The sequence below is a fragment of the Aquila chrysaetos genome, chromosome 5, assembly GCF_900496995.4.
Source record: "Aquila chrysaetos chrysaetos chromosome 5, bAquChr1.4, whole genome shotgun sequence".
In the NCBI taxonomy this organism is placed as follows: domain Eukaryota; kingdom Metazoa; phylum Chordata; class Aves; order Accipitriformes; family Accipitridae; genus Aquila; species Aquila chrysaetos.
This window is the reverse complement of record NC_044008.1, coordinates 56,959,956-56,977,513: the sequence shown is the minus strand read 5'-3', so window position 1 is coordinate 56,977,513 and position 17,558 is coordinate 56,959,956.

The following is a 17,558-nucleotide window of genomic DNA, read 5'->3' as shown; positions in this document are numbered from 1 at the left end:
TTCTGTCCGACGTTCTATGCCCTGCTGTGTCCTTTATATAAGGATACATGATTTCTGTGGCTTAGTCCTTAAGGAGGCATCAGCCAAAGCTGTTTGCGCCTCTGCACTTGTTTGGTTTCCTCTGCTTTCCACTTTAAAAGCCTGCTCACAACCTGAGCAGACAGGTTGAGACATCTGAGAGACATCTGTCCCTCTGGCATGGCCCCCTCCCTTCCAGAAGTGTCCCCAGTTCCTGACGAATCTGCTCTTTCAACCATCTTCTCAGCCAGGTATTAAACCTTGGCTTTTCTGCCTCTCTTTCCAGTCCTATATGGGGTTACTGGGAGTGTTTTCAGAGAATATTCATTGTCTGCAGTTTCCTTCCCCAGAGCCTAAATTTTGCTTTCAGAATCTCTGTCCTGCCCTTCTGTATGAAATTTATGCCAAAATGGACTAGGCTTTTCCCCAATACCTCCTGAAAGCCAGTTCAGACTCCTGTGAGATCTGCTGCCTTAGTCTTGGCAGTCAAGTCACCATGTAATCCTCTCTGGGGTCACAGCCCCACCTGCCTATTTATTGATGGTAGGAATCAGCTTCAAGCCTGAATTATGGTTTACAGAGGTGCCTTACTATTTGCAGGAGACCGATGTCTGAGTATGCGAAGAGGCCAGGTTTCAGATATGTGCTTTTGCTTGGTGTTCCCTATTATGCTGGCTCTTGTGTCTCCCCATCAAGTCCTTGCCAATAGTGCACTGACATGGGCCCTTGCTCAATATTCTGCATTTTAGTCTCAAGCCTGGATAGCCCAATGCCTAAGTCCCTTTCTTGAGTGCTGGCCTGACTGATTGGGAACCAGAATGAAGATTTGGAAAGACTTCCTTATTGCTTTTGGCAGAAGGCTTTGGATTTAACAGGCCATCCACTGTATATTCTGACTTCTAGATGTCTGACAGCACTCCTGGAGCAATAGCTATTACTAGGTTGCTCTACAAGTAGAAACCTCCAGCAGATGGGCACTAGGATCTCATGGACAGAGTCCACCTTGCATGCTCTTGGGAGGTATCACAACTTCACATCATCAGCTCTGCGTGGTTGATGCCTGACACCTCCTGTATAGCATGATTTGCAGCTGAGCTGTGAACTGAGTATGTGGATGTATCCAGGGCAGCTCATGCATTCTGGTAGTCATTGGTTTGCTACATGATTCAGTTGTCCAGTATGTGTGCTGCAGGTTGGGTATAGTACATGGGCTCTACCTGTTTTAGAACTTCTGACAATATCCCATTGGGATGTATGGACTGTTAGTTTTTATAATGAGCTGATCTGTAGTCAGACATATCTAAATCAGAAGGTCCTCTTAATCTAGACTCCAATGTGGAATTTATGATCTTCTCTAGTTTGCAATCACTTCAAGGCCTGCAAGATCCTCTGTTTTCTATGACAAATCTGTCAGTGTGCAATTGCAGATTTTTACATTTTTTCTTCCTTCTTTAGCTGTATTCTGTTCCCTTCCTTCAAGCAGCAGACTATGTACAAAGTATCTAGTACAGTCCTAGCAGTTTTGAAGACTCATTTGAATTCAGCATACCCCATTGTCCTGCTGAGTGTTCTATCAATGTGCCAACTTCGCTGTATTAACCCAGGAGCAAGGGAAACTGCAAGTCAGTCAATCCTTGGGCTACAACAGGTTTATTTTATTTAATGACGTTTGAGTCATTTTATGGAAGAACTGGGCTGCAATTCCAGCTGAGCCCTTTTGAGCCTGCACATTCATCTCTGCTGCACAACTCTGGGGTGTGCAGCCAAAAATGTAAATTAATGAAGACAAAAGGAGAGATGTTCCTGACATGGTTATTCTTCTCTCTTGTTAGGGCACTGATGCTCAGGCAATACTGGGAGAGGCTGCAATATTATCACTTCACTCATCACAATGTTAGTTTTTTTCTTGGGGACATCTGTGGCAAGTAGCTGTTGACCACCTTAACATTTTCTAGAACTTCTGTCTCTCAACAAATTCACCCTTTCCTGCAGTACTTTGGTATGCAATATTGTAAATTGTCTAATGAGATTTTTTTTTTTCTCCTAGACATATCTAAAACATCAAAGGTATTTTTCTGGAAAAATAAGTCAAGAAACAATGGGTCAAAATTGGAGAGGTGCACAACTGGCATATGTGTGTGATGTCTGTCTCCCAAATGCATTTCTTTTTTAATTTTGCCATCCTTCTCTGTCTTATGTAATCATAAATAAGTTAAGTGCTTTGCAATCTGTGGAATGTGTTTTTTCACATGACCACCATCTGGGCTGCTATTTCTCTGGCCTTTTGTACCTCTCTGTTGTTTGGGTTACTGATAGTTTTCTGTTTGGTGGTGTTTGATTTTAGCTTTCTCCCTTGATTCCTCAACAAGTTACACCTAGAAATCTTCCCTAATTTTATCTTTGAGGTTTATACTTCTCTTAGCCCTAACAAATGTATCTGAATTCTACAGTTTATTCCTGTCAATACACTGCATTTTGCTTTTAACAAGTGGGTATTTGTCTATAGGAGGAGATATCAGTCAGGAATAACTCTGGATTGTCACTCCATGGAAGCTCACATTTAGGGCCCATTGCCCTTTGGAGAAGGATGCAGATTATTCGCACTGTTATTCCAGAACCTGTGTCTTCTCAGGGAGTCTTCAGGCATCCTTTAATTTTTCTCCCTCCTACTTGAACTCAGTGTCCTGTGTTGAACAAGCCTTAATTTCAGTCTTCATCAAACCTGCTTTCACTTTCAGCTGAGATTTCTTCCTGGTGCAATGGTACCCAAGGCATGCTGGGGATAGGTCTGTCAGACTGGTTGTGTGTTAAGTGCTTGCTGAAGTTGATGGAAGCTACTCCAATGACTGCAAGGACTATTGGGCCAGTCCCTGAGAACACTGAACCAAACAATAACCAGACGTATTCCAGGCTGCCACTTCCTTAACCCTTCTTTTATTGTATTCCTCATCCCTGTATGCTATCAGAATATCTTTTTTTTTTTTTTTTTTTTTCCCCTGAGCAGTGGATTCCTTTTCTGGCTTTTATGATTCTGATATGAGAACAGGTAATTTTGAACACAGAGTCACTCTCTCATGCCTAATCTACAAAATTTCTTCCCCCCCAGCTGAGGACAGTGAGTTCTGAAGCTTCCTGCAGGCCTTGGTTCAGTGTGATGTCCTGCTCCACTTGGCTTGCTCTGCTCATGGGTAATTTGATAAGTGATAATCACGGCCTGCAAGGAATGCCAGCCCTGTCGTTCACGCCATTCCAGTTCATGTCTTCATTTCGTCTGGAAAAGCCACTGTGTCAGCTACTAGTGGACTTTCCAGCCTTCCCTGCTTAAAATAGGCACTTGTCTCTTCAACTCTTTTGTGTAGGTGAAAGACATCGTATGAGGTTTTTAAATTAGATGTTTTGCTTTATTTTATTTATTAAATCTTAGGCAATGTTCTCTTCATTCCATGATCTGGGGGAAGAGGTGTGTGTCACAGGCTGTTGTTGGTCTGTGGAGGGTGGAAGCCCATGAATTAAAGTAGACTGTCAGAACTCAGAGTGGTCTGAGATGTGCTTACAGATGAGGGTAAAAAAGAGAGAGAAAAGGAAGTAGCTAAATGCGCAGAGGAATCGGAAACGCCAAAGAAGCATCTGTAAACCCTGACTTCATTCCAGCAGGGAAAATCTGCTTACCTCAGTCCCCCATCCATGTCAAAATACTTGCATTAATTTTCATTACAAGGAAAACTGAAGTTGTAAGATTACATGGTCACAGTTAAAGCCAGTTTGGCGACATCCTGACCACTGCTCTCCAGCTCTTTCCTCTTCTCCTGTGAGCTTTTTCTACCTCTGTACTTCCACCATTATACTAATTCTTCCCATTCCCATTTGCCTTTCATCTACCATATGTGCCCCCACAGCCCCTCTCATCTCTAGTAACTTTTCTCGTCCTTTAATTTTAATTCTCACAAAGGAAGGGACTCACCAGCACTGAAGTGTGCCAGGCAGGCTAGCAGCAGTTCAGCTAATGCAGCCTTGCCAAGGCACCTCACTTATAACTTGTTCAACTTTTGCTAGTTCAGGCTGTTGGTTTTAGAGAAGGCATGTGAACATTGTGAGACTGGCGAGGTGAAGTCTCACTGCACATGACTAAAAGGTTACTACAAGGATATCTTGTGCTAGACTTGCATCCCTGGAGTTCACAGCGCTTCTAGCTCTTCAGGTACCTGAACTGACTGTGGTCTGAAGTCGGCTTTAAAAAACATTTTCTGGTCAACTCAGTAAGACCTGATTGAACTTTGCTTATGTTATGTTATGCTGTGTTATACTTATGACCCTACTGAAAAGATCTGGAGGGTTTGTCTGCAGTGTGGTTTTGACCCTTCTCCATGGATGTCCAATTTGCACGGTTACTGGGGGCAGTGATGGATAAGCAGGAAGAGTCAAAACTATTTCTTTCTCTTCCAATCAGTACTGGAGCCTGCAGCGCAAAGGAAGCTGTGGGAAAAAAGAAAAGCTCTTGCTGCAGGAATGATTGTCAGAAGGTGCCTGACAAATGATGTTCACTTCCAGCATTTGTCACTGTGCAGTGATTCAATGACCTTCACATCTTGGGTAGGGTTGCTTTGATTTGAGTGTGCTCGGTGCTCATCCAGACTCAAATGGAAAGCCAGGCTTAAGAGGTGCCATGTGTCTGTGCCCTCCTGGCAGTGTGCTAGAGCTCCTGGGTTTCCAGGTTGGAGTTGGAAAGATGCAGGAGTAAGTAGCCTTTGGAGGATGGCGCTGGTTTAGTTTGCTGTTGAGCAGCAGGTCTATTTAGCTGCTTACAGACAGACACCTGGGCTCTGTAGAAAACAGATTCAAACCTATGTTTGCTTCTTTCTCCCTCTTTTACCTTTCCACGCTAACATTCATCAGGGTTTTAAAAATCCATTAAAACTTCCATGTGCCAATTAGTAAGAGCGGCAGACTGCTTTCACAAGTGGGGAAGCAGAAGACATCGGAAGGACCAAGGCCAACCGCATCAGGTTTTTGGGTACTTCTCTCCTGCTATGGTACAAAGTGCAGCACAGCTGGAAAAGCCTCTAGGAGGTATGTCATCATCTGGCTTAAATAAACAGGACTCCAGTAACATCAGTGGGAAGATACCAGTTTAGCCCAGCTGGGAAGCTGGTCATAGCCCATGGACTCTGCATAATCTCAGAGGCCCTCTGCACAGCACGAGAGATTTTCTTGTCAAACTATTTGCAGGAACACAAAATGCAAATACACTCAGAGACATGTTGCACTAGAGCAGGAGAGAGGCTGGCTTGCCACTTCCAGAAGTTTGATAGTGCTCCCTGGGCCCTCGTCGAAGAAATAAATAAGAAAGGGCAAAAGCCCCGGCTGTGGTGAGGGCGGGTGCCCGCGGTGCCGGCTGGTGCCGAGGCTGAAGGCGGGGTGAAGGCGGGTGCCCGGGGTGAGGGCGGGTGCCGGGGGTGAGGGCGGGTGCCCGGGGCGAGGGCTGGTGCCGGGGGCGAGGGCGGGTGCCCGGGGCGAGGGCTGGTGCCGGGGGCGAGGGCGGGTGCCCGGGGCGAGGGCGGGTGCCGGGGGCGAGGGCGGGTGCCCGGGGCGAGGGCGGGTGCCGGGGGCGAGGGCGGGTGCCCGGGGCGAGGGCTGGTGCCGGGGGTGAGGGCGGGTGCCGGGGGTGAGGGCGGGTGCCCGCGCAGCGGCAGCCAGCGCTCGGCGGGCCGGCGGGGCTCGCCGCTGTTGGTAACACTAGAGGTCACTCTGTGACCAAGGATGGAGACTGGCGTTTGGGGGCCTTGGGAAGGTCAGCGGCTGCTAATCCGTATAAATTGCTGAACTACAAGCAAAATTTGTACCTAATTATGAACCGCTTTGATGCGGCATTGCTTCTCTCCTAACTTCAGAGTGCCAATTTCCTACAGGACCCACCCCTTAAGTGGCGTGTTCATAAGAGCACCCAGAAGAAGGCTGGTGTTTTAGGCACAGACTGGGGATCGCTTTGCATGTGCTGGTCTGGGCAGTGTTCCCCACGGCGTCATTCTGAGTTAGATCTACCTGCCTCCCTCCTCTCCTCGGCACAACTGTCAGCTGCCTTATCAGCGTGGTCAGAAATTCATTTAGCTGATGCTGCTTAGCAAGCCTAGGGGTAAAGATGGATTTAACACAGTCACTAGACATCTGCGTGCTAAACTCGCTGGTTGTGGGACCTATATCGAAAGGATTTAATTTTATTCCCCAGTAATCCCTTTTCTCTCAAACAGGTCAGACTAGAGAGGCTGCTGCTACTGCTGCAGCTTTCAGCCTCACTGGCGTCGTTGTTATTGGTTTCAGGGCTGGTCAGTCACGCAAGACATCTGTCTCATCTTGGTGAAAAGTTTTCCTTTTAATATTATTTTATTGAACTCGTTTACTCTGGCCGCTCAAAAAAGAAGGTATCTCTGCTTCTCAGTTCCCTGAAATACCTCTGTAGAAGTTATTCTGAGAGAAAAATTTCAATGATTTCTTCTCCTACCCCTGAAGAGACAGATAATTTTAGGTCAGCTGAACCTACTTGGAAGTTGGTCGCATAGTTAGCAATTAATTCTGGTTGAAAAACAAAGAATAAGAAAAATAGTTTTAAAAAAATTTAACATTTTCCATTGCAAAATATGCCTCATTTTGACCAATAAATAAAGCATGTTCTCACCCTTCCCCCAGTCTCCCAAAGGATCAAAGGTGAAACACCTGAACAAAACATTTTAGTTGACCTAAAGCATTTTTGCTAAGTTTATTTTTTCACTTTGGCCATAAAAGGCAAAGCCAGTTATTTGCACAGCTTTATTTGTAAGCCTTCTCTTAGCTCCTGTGGAGGCCAGGTGTCTGCTGGCAAGGGAGGGAATATGCCCCACATCCCTTTTTCTCCATGGAACATGTCATTAATGACCCAATTTTGCTGGAGGTTTCTAATGCTCTCACAAGTGTTTCGTGCAATGAGGAGGCTTTGCACTTCCCCCATTAGGGGAAGTACCTTCTTGTGGCTGGATTCTATGGTAGTGCAAACATCTCACAAATCTAGTCAGAAATAATTGGGATAACAGGGACTCCTTAGTCTTCGTTCATGCGAGGGTCATAGGACGTCAGATTTGACTTTGCTATTGAAGTCAGCTAATGTACTGGAAATGCCTTCATTTTCTCCCTCTGGAGGCATGGGTTTAAATCTGCCATAAATTACAAGTGACACAGGTTCAGTAGTCTTAATTAAATCCCACGAGGTTATTTTTGTGTGTCAACACTCCCCTTCTCCTCCCTTCTGCACTGTTTGGAGCAGCCAAAGGGCAAGGAGGACTCCAGCACCATAGGTGGAAGTTCTCAGTGCAGCATTCAAGTGCTTGAGTTGGCTCAGGGCTGGGGATATGCCCAGACTCTTATCTGGCCTGGCATCAATCTTCCATTGAACTTGTAATGTAGTGGATATTCTTCGTACATTTAAAGCATTCAATTCTGTGCAAGATCGTTATTCCTTGTAGGGAGATAACTGGCTATAGAGGATTTCTGTTATCTACAGCATCTCTCCAGCCTGGAATTCATTGATTTCCGATCTGCTCTCTAAAGGTGCAGAATAGGGGTGATCAATGCTACAGTGCCGATGTGAATAAAGCATGCCCCTTAATCTGCATTATCAACGGCCCACTTCCTGATATCCTGAGCTGACCTGGTCATGACTGTCTCTTACACAGATAAATATGCTGGCTGTTGCTAACATGGCTTGAAAGCCTTTAAAATAGAAACGAATCAGATTCAGTGTAGCTTTTCCAGGGAGTGGCTAGGCTGATTCAAACCTCTTTTAAGCTGATGCTTTTGTAAAGGCACTATAAGTTGCTAGCATTTCTCTGAGCTTGGATTTAAATTAAAAGCTTTAATTGGTCTCCTGATTTTCCGAGCAGCATGTTTAAAAAAGAAAAAAAAAAAAAAAAGGAAAGCTAGGGAAAAAACACCCTGAGCCCCAAAACATGCCACTTAAGGAAGAACTGTTTAGAGAGCAGGTTTTTATTTAATAAACAGTGATCAATTGAATTGATTAGCCATGAACACATTACAGCAGAGTTTGTTGTTGCTGCTGCTGATAATTGCAGTTCATGTGCATGAGAATATTAAATGGCTGTTTGCAGGATCATTTTCATGCTCTTTCCATTTAACAGAATGGAGAAAACAACAACTGTTGACAGTGATTTTGGTTAGGACTCAAGTGCTGCAGACTGTGCCCTCAGGATGCCTGTGCAATAACTCTATCAATTGTGGCCATTTACTCTGCACTTCCAGACATTTCTGCAAACCTTGCAGCTGTTTTTTTACTAATTCGCTTGGTAATTAGATCTTATCATGCTGGCTCCATGGCTTTACATAAACTGTAAGCATTTGGAGCTGCCATGTAAGACATTTTAGAGTTGTCTGTGTTGGTTTGTGCTGCTCTGCAAAGACCGAGGTGCTCTCAAAAAGTGGTAGAAATAGGGAAGCAGCTGTAACAAATGAGTTCCTGGTGATTTAAGTAGTTTTCCACAGAGGAAAGGAGTTCCTTCACTTAAATTAACAACTGGAAGCCAAGCAGCATTGGTGGGTTTCATCCTGCTTGGATGCTGGGTGCAAACTGGGACCTTCACTTCTACCCTCTCTTTCACCCTCCAATACACATCTTTGTTTTCAGTAGGAGCTGAGGGCTTCAGTAAAAGCATTTAACCATTTTAGATATCTCATTGATGTTAAGGAGAGGAATAGCATGATCCTGTGAGCTCAGGGTCAAGAGTTGGTATCAGCCATGCCCAAACAATATGAATGGAAAGGGAGTGAGCCCTTTTGTGGCAGCAAGTCACCTTGGAATACCTTTATGCAGTGGTATGTGTAGTACAATCTGGGAACTGTGGATCTAGGTTCTGCTACTGGTGGAATGACCTTACTGACACAGACCTATTGATCTCAAAGGAGAAAGTGCTCTGCCAGTGACTGCTCAGCTGGGCCCTGTTCAAACATCATAGCATCTGATGATCTTCCCATACCAAAAGGAAAAGATAAGTCATTCCTGTGCAAGCTAACAATTTGCAGTGAAACAGTTTTGTTCCATGGCTAAAGACATTGGAGCCTCTAAGATCTTTTCCAGTTTGATCTCTCCAGTGTGGTGAGATTGTAGAAGATGTTTCTCTATGACACATCTACACTGGCTGATAGGTCCAGCCACACCAAACCTCAGGGCAATGAAGATGGGGAAGAAAGACTTCAGTAACTAGATGCAAGCCATATGAGAGCCTCATGCAGTGTTCACCACGTAAAGAAATTCTGCTTGCCAGTCCTGGGCTAACATGGCTAAAAAGCTGTAAATCTCATGGTGGTGGCTGGGGCCATGTGGGCTTACGACATAGCCATCTCCTAGCAGTGGTCCCGCAGTATTCAGCTCCTGGTGCAGAGTAGAACAGTTGCAGGTCAGAAGAATGTCACACATGCCCCTGATGACTGACAGCTAGCTATGAACTCAAAAGCTTTTTATTTTCAGATCACATCTTTAGTTCTGCCAGTTCTGTGCTGTGCCAGGGAGAGGCAGAATATGGTTTAGTTTCAGGGTTATTGTTTGCTGCCTGTAGATCACTTCAGTCACAATATGGTTTTCTGTTTTTTACTCTGCATGGTTTGCACTTCCTGTGGGAGTACAAGCTAGGTTGTGTGTGCTGCAGAAAAGTGTCTTTGCTCTTATAAGTTGAGAGATTTACCCTGTAACATTGATGAAGATCCCATAAACGGCAGCATTGCAAGGTTTGCAGGTCTAGAGTTCCACCTAGTTATGGATGAAACTCAATTAACAGGACCCTGAAGAGAGTTTGAATGTAACAGATGTCAGAGTGATATATAACTCTTAAGCTTTTTTGTGTTTAAACAAATCGTTACAAAATTTTGCAAGAAAATCTCATGAAGGATGCGAAAATATTATGGGAAGAGGCAGGTTTTCCAGATGGGCTTTGGTGCTTGTATCTGTCAGGTGATACTGGCAGATGTCATCGTAAATACATTTTTGCCACTTGTAAAGGTAGTAGTAGTAATGCAATAGCTGTGAAGGTCTAAAGAGGTATGTGAGGCAACATCTAGAGGGAGAAGGGATAAATTTTAATAGGCAACTGATATAGTTGGGAAAAAAACATAAACTTTTGAGGACAGGAGCCCTACTTTCTGGAAGATTTCTGGAATTCTGGAAAGTCACAGTTCAAGGGATATACAGGTCTTCTGGAATTCACCTTTGATAGCACAGTGAGACTTTCAAAAGGGTGCCATAGTTTTGGGTGATTTTTGAAGCAGAACTCCTACACCCTGTGCTTAAATTGGTGCTTAAATTGGTAGTCCAGTGGAGCTGATCTCTGAAGACTGACTAAGATCTGTCTGGGGCATGGCAGAATGCCTTTGGGACACCTAGGGCTTATCCCTTCAGAGGAACTTTTGCCCTCGCTCCCCGCTTGCCATGAAGGATGCTAGTAAAATGGCAGAGGTGGTTCCATTAGAAGCATTAGAAAAGTCTGCACGGGTGATCTTTTCTCCTCCAGTACTTCAAAAAAGTTGCTATAACGTACTATGCAGTATCATCATCTCAGTGATATCATGGCTATATCTTAGTTTGTACTTGTGCCAAAAATGATTTTATGGGCCCTTGGGTGAATTCACTGAATTATGCTGTAAAGTGTAATAATTTCAGAAACAGACAAATTTGGACCAAGTGAATACGCTCTGCACACATTTGTGTTACAGACTTTGGCATTTGCCAGCAGCTGATCCAATAATCCATGCCTTAGAAACTCCAGTGTGCCCAGTATATATGTATTTTGTATCACATGGAGACCTTCAGGTCTAGCGTGGTAGAAACCTAAATGCTTTTGCTACCTTAGATAAATGCAGTAACTGGAAAAAAGAGTGTATATATAGGTAGATCTACGTATATCAGGTATTTGAAATTTCTTTTAGTAATAAACACTTGGGAGAAGTTTAGCTTCAGTGTCAAGCTTTGATCCAAACATATACCAACTTTAGAAAAGTTTAGTTTGAAATCTTTAAATTAGTGCTACTATACCTCACAGATAAACCCTCCAATAGCTGATATGCTCATAAATTTCAGTGATGGTGGTGAAAGGGGCACTGCAGGTAGATGGATCTCAGGACAACTGAATGGTGACAGCAGCATATGCCATTGGGATTTTAATAATAGCAGCAATAATAACAACAATAATAACTTTTTTTCCCCCTAATTTAAATAAGTATGTTCAAACATCTGGGGTATATCTGTTCTGCAGAATACAGAGATAGCTATCCTGGCTCTGGACAAATGAGGTCGAAAGCTGGATGCAGTATGGTCAGACCTGCATGACAAATTAATTACCCCAGGAAGCAAATGCTTTAATTTGGAGGTAATGCTGTGCTAATACAGGTCAAGGGCTGCTCTCTGTGCTATGTAAATATCTTGGGTCATTTGAAGTGACCTGGGACGTGTATGTGGCAGGACACGTTCCTGTGTGTCCAAGCCTGGCAATTTAATCAGCTGGGCACACATCTCCCCTTTGCTGCACAGTACAGGCTGTGGTGGGGAGGGTCCTCTTTTTCCCATTATGTGGGAGCATGTAGAGAGAGAATTTACTCCTCAGGTTCTGAAAGCTCTGTGTGAACTTCAATATGATGGTGCCAATTTTAATCAAAGAAATGTACTGTGGATGTCACCTGCATTTTTATCCAGTTCTCTTTGACAGAAATAGAATTTAGAGTTCTGCTAGAGATAGAAAGGGCAGAAAAACCGACTGCTAGACTCATTTTGCTTGCTGTTATTCTGCTACCATAATTACCTCTAAACATAATTATGGGCAAGACAAATGATATTTTTAGCTTTGGTCTTTAAAGACAAGAGTTAATTTCAGGCTTTGACCAGAACTATGTTAATTAGCCTCTACTCACTCTCTTTGTATGGAAGTACATCACCCAAGACTTAGCATAGGTTGCCTTTGCTGTATCTTTGAGTAATGAAAGGACACGGCATGGCAACCAAATCAAGGGCTGCTGCATTAACAAGGCCACTTTTCTGCCCATTTATCATCTATTAAAGGTGCACTAGTTTGTAAAGTAACACCACCTTCAGCAGGGCCGCCAAGAACGGCTCCTCATTTATTTTCTGCATGGTTTAAGTTGGAGTTAGACCCACCTTGTAGCTCAGAGGTGACAGCCAGTAAGAAAAGTACACTAATTGAGACATCTCAAGGGAGAAATAGAAGAAAACTGAAAAGGTAATTAGAATGAGAGGGTTTCAAGCTGGGTAAGTAAAATCGAATGGAGGTGCATATTAGGGGCTGTTACAGATGGAAAAGAAAGTACTTGGAGAATAAAAAAAGAAAAATGAATATTAGAGAACACAGCACCCTTTTCACACTTGAAGAATAGAGGAGACAGATAAAAAATAATGTAACAGTGGAGATACAGGCTGGGGAAAAAAAAAAGCTCCAGAAATATGAAGGACATATTTAAATGTAAGAGAGAAAGAATGGGGAAAAATAATAGAGCAGATCAATTACTAGAGCTGCAGCCAAGGAAGGAAAAACTGTCAGATGAATATTTCTGGAGCTGTGGAAAAGTCTCCTTCCTTTGTGGGGGATGTAGAGTGTTTGGTCTGTGTAGGAGGGGGTTCTTTTGGGGGCTAACTCAATATTTGAATTTGCTACAGTGTCAGTAGCCCAAATGGACCGCTGGGGTGAATGGCTACCTGGGCAGAATTGGATTAATTAGATGTTATTTGTCAGAGCTTATAGCTGATACCAGACCTTTTTCTACTGGTTGAAATTTTAGCCCCTCAACAATATTGCCTGTGTGTCTCTTTTGCTTTAATGTCAGTAGTTAGGGACATGTTAAGGTCCAAGCCCAATTCTCCCCATTTTAAACCTTCCCTTTCCTGCTGGAAAAGAATCACCTGGGTTACCCCCAGGTAATTTCCACCTTACAGACAGGGAAGCTTATGCACTACATTCCTTCAGGCAGATATACACCCAAACCAAAGCAAATAGTCACATGAAGACAAACACACTTTTCAGGTTAAGAGTGGAAGATGGCCATTGCTTTCTATTGTGGTCACAGCTGGTTAGGCAGGATTTCCCCTTTTGGCCCTTCTGGAGGCAGGAGGCTAGAAGTGAAGATCATCTTCATTGGTAGGTAGAGGAGATGGAGCATGGCTTCCTCTGGCTGCAAGGCAGGAAGGTGTGACCCCAGAGCCAGGGACATCACGAATCAGTTATTAACCCTAAAACACCCATGGTCTCAATAGCCAGTGGGCTGGAAGGAGCAAAGTATATCTCTGTGTTGCAAGGAAGTGCTGCACAGAGGTATATGAGCTAACTCTAAACAAGAAAATCGTGCTTGCACGCTCAGGTAAATGATTCAAGGGAAATCAATAGGAGTTATGTGTCTGGCTGTCTTTGTGGGACTGAACCAGCGGTATTTGTTCTCATTAGAACTTGTTTGTACAACAGCCAATGCATTTAATGCTGGTTTTAGTTACTAAGTTGTATCCTTGAAATTAATATTCACTTACTGTGGAAACGGAATTTTCTGATCCAAGCACAGTATTTGTGGTTTTAATCGTTAGTCTCACTAGAGCATTTTTCCTACGCATTGTCTGTAAGATTTTTCTTTTAAAAGCTTCACTGATAAAAAAGTCAGAAAAGGGTTTGTTGTTTCATAAAAATTGTACTGGCTTCTGCTGAAAATTTTGAAAACTTTGAAGCTGTTAGTAACACACTGGCATTTTTTAGCCACTGAAAATTTTTGAGCAGTTGATCAAAACCTATTTTCATGTCTCCATTTTAATTTTTTTGTATTTAAGAAAATTTGCCTAGAAACTGAAAACTAAAAATTTTAATTACATTTCAGAGCCTGATTCTGTTCTTTCTGAGAAATAACTAAAACCAGTTGAAAATTTACTAAAACTGAAAGAGAAGAAAAAATACCCCAAAACTTTAAAAAAGTAAAAAACCCCAGACATTTCAAAGGGAAACTGTATTGGCAATTTAAAGCAAAACAGAAAAACAGTCCATGAAGGTAGACATATCTTGGCTATTTCCCATTATTATAAAAGCCATTTTATGGCAGGAGTGTTCATGAACAGCCAGGATTGCAGCATTTGGTACTAGATGCTGCCCAAAGAAAGAAAGAAAATGTACATCTTCACCTCAAGTTAATTACATTAGTTATGGAAGTGCTCTAACCTTATACTTCCAGGATAACGAATGAATGTGTACTTTCCTTTTGCAAGATGTAGTCAGCCTGCTGCATAAGGAAACAGTGGCAAGTTCAGAGGAAAATGACAGTACTCTTAGTACCAGAGTTTCAAAGATCACAAACTCACTCTAAGGACTTGAAATACAAAGAAAATCCTGTGACAGAGAATATTCTTCTTCATTCATCATTTGAAACCCTGCCTCTAAAAGTGCTAAGAACAAATTATTTTCAATATGAGTTAGCCCCAAGAGATTTGATAAAAGGGGCTTTTCTTCTCCAGCTGGCTAATGAAATGTGGTCTGCGGAAGACCTTAGTGACTTGGATGGCAGTTCTGAGACGCCCCCAGACTCGGCAAATTTTTCTGATCCAAGGAACCAAAAAACAAAGATGTGTCACAGGCCTGACTGAATATGGGAGCTGGGTAGACAGAGCTCTTACATCAGCTCTGTAAGCCTGGAAATCTCCTGAGGAAAGGTGGAAAACAAATTAATATCCCATCTCCAAGCTCCTGTAGGTTCTCCAGTACTGAACTGTTCCAGGTAAGGAAAGTAGCTTTCATTGTTGGGAGACATTTGTCTCGCTTCCACTCCAGATAGAGTTACACAGATGGTTTTCTTGAAAAGAGAGCTATTGAGGAGTTACAGTCTTTCTTTCTTATGCAGATCCTATTTTACCAGTGCAAAATGAGCATTTACCAGAGCCTTCTGAAGTTGATGTTGAAGATTTTGGATTTTCAAAGTTGGCTTTCCTTCCTTGGAAGGAAACGTAGACCTCTTTTGTCACCTTGCTTAAAAAATGTCCTGTTCTATTCCTTGTGGACATTTCCTCCTGACACCAGCTGGTGATCTGCTTGCAAGCAAGAAGACTAATAGCTCTGAGGAAAGGCAGCAACCAGCAGGCCCATGAGTGACTGGTTTTCAAGTGGAGGAGTTCTGAATGTAGAAATTTTTTCCCTTATGTCAACAATTTTGTTCTTTGCTTGCTTATGCTGCTCTAGAATGGTCCCTTAGACTTTGTGGCCAGTCAGTGCGTGGGATTCATTTGAATATACTTTCATTTCCTTCAGTGTTAGTCCATGCAATTAAACCACTGATATTGCTGTAGATGGCCATAGGTATATACAGATATATTCAAATTAGCTGTGTTATTGATAATGATCAATTCATGTAATTCCATCTTCAATAATCATTGCTTGGTTACACTCACAAAAAAACCTGAATTGGAGCAACATGTGTCAGAATAGACCCAAAGTATTTCAAGGTTCACTTACGGTCCAATTTATATTTAATCATCAGGGAGCTGCTAAATGAACTTCACTATTCTTAGAGTAGACATCTGCCTGGCAGGGATTGCAACCCTGTCACCAGACTGTCCCTGTTAACATTCACTTTGCGTGGAAGCTCTGAGCCACATTCCTCGAAAGTACCTCATTTTTCCAGCTGCTTCTTGTTATCTGTGTTTCTGGTAAGAACTTTCATCAATTATTTCCTAATAGTTAAGTTCTGCTTTCTATTTGGGTTTTCTTTCTTATGTACGATTGTGTATGGTATATGTATAAAATGTATATGTATGTATATGCATTTATTTTCTCCATGCCCGTGGTATTATTGTCTCTGTCAGTGTCCAGATCTAGGCAGAAAAATGAGATGAACAAATGGAAACCAGTGTCATTAAATACCCCCAAAAGCCTCACCCAAATGTTCTAAACAGGTGGAGAGAACAGATAACACATGCCCTCCTTGACTTCAGTGCTGGGGGGGATACATGCAATAGGAGTTTGATGCCCTTTGGCAGATAATCTTGTGATTTCCCATCACCTGTCTGTTTTTTGAAATTCTGCTTTCCCCTTTGAAAAGTTTAGCTTAAACATCATCATTAATTGGGCTTTATGGTCCAATAACAATTACTAATACTGGGCACCACTGCCTGTCAGCCTGTTTATTCCTAGACACCTGGCTGCCTTAGCTTTTCTCTCTCTCTTCTTCTTTTTTTTTTTTAAAGCAGTGGGAAAAACACCTGAATAATTCAGCAGGAACCTTTTACATTATGAAAAATATAATCAGCTGGCAAGGGTGAGATATCTTATTTCTACAGGATGCTAACTCAAGTATTACAAGTGACTGCAAGATTAATGCCAAAATGCAGTAGGTGTGGATACACATTTTCCTCATTGTTCAAGGCAGTCTCACCCTGCACAGAGGGTTGAGAGAAGACCGTGTATTCCTCACCATGCCTACCTAATGCCATTTAATAATTTAAATCCATTAATCGGTTAAGATGAAGGCTTAGTGTTACTTGACTTACCACTGCCAAGTGGAAGGTTTTTCTGGGCTAAATTAAAGATCTTAAAATTTTGTCTTCTTGCAAGGGAACTGAGAGTACCACAGCTTTCTTTGTCAGAGGCTTCAGTTTTTATTGGGGGGCTGGGGGTGGGGAGTGGGTGTTACTATGCCAAAAGTGCTTAAGTAAACAATAATACCCATACATCATAAGTAGATGTCTGAGAATATTAGCTGTTTGTTTCACTGACATACTCTGAAGAGTCTATGGGGGGCTCTTTCAAGAGTCAGGACCTCAATGTAATATACAAGCTTTGATTCTGATATTTCCCTTGATAACTGTGCTCTACCATATTGGGGTCGGAAGTCAGCAAAGGTTCATTGGCTGTTGTAATGCTCACTGTCACCAGTAATAAGTACAAAGGACTTGCTTTAAAAGCTGGCTTATAAAACTTTAAGGAAACTTGGATTGCTTAAGTGAACTTCCAAGGCTCTTCAGGGGCCAAGTGCACTTTGGTTGTCTACTTATATTAATTTCACAGAGTTTAAAGGGTCAAACAATGCAGTTGGTGATGCTTATTAATTTATGAAACACAGAACCTTGCACTATCTTGCTTTGACCACTTTCGCTTTCCTTTTGGAAAATTTAATACACATTAAAGCTTGCTAGACAAGGGTGCCCTAAAGGATTAAGCCCAAAGTTCACAGCTGGACTAAAAGGTTCAAAGACATTGTATCCACAACATTGATTTGATTCCAAGTGACGTTCAAACAACGGAACCAAATTGTAGATGTTTGAATGTGTAAGGGAACAGCAATTAGAGGAATACCACAGAACGGCAAAGGATTAGGATTTATTTTCCTTAAAATGGTAAAACTGATTACAGTCTTATTCTTTCTTTCATGGGGGGATGTGTTTGATCACATCAGCTTTTGGGGTCAATGGTTGTCAAGAACATATTTTGGTGTTACAATACAGCTTGCCAAGCTCTAAATGCTCATGCAGTCCTAGTAACTTT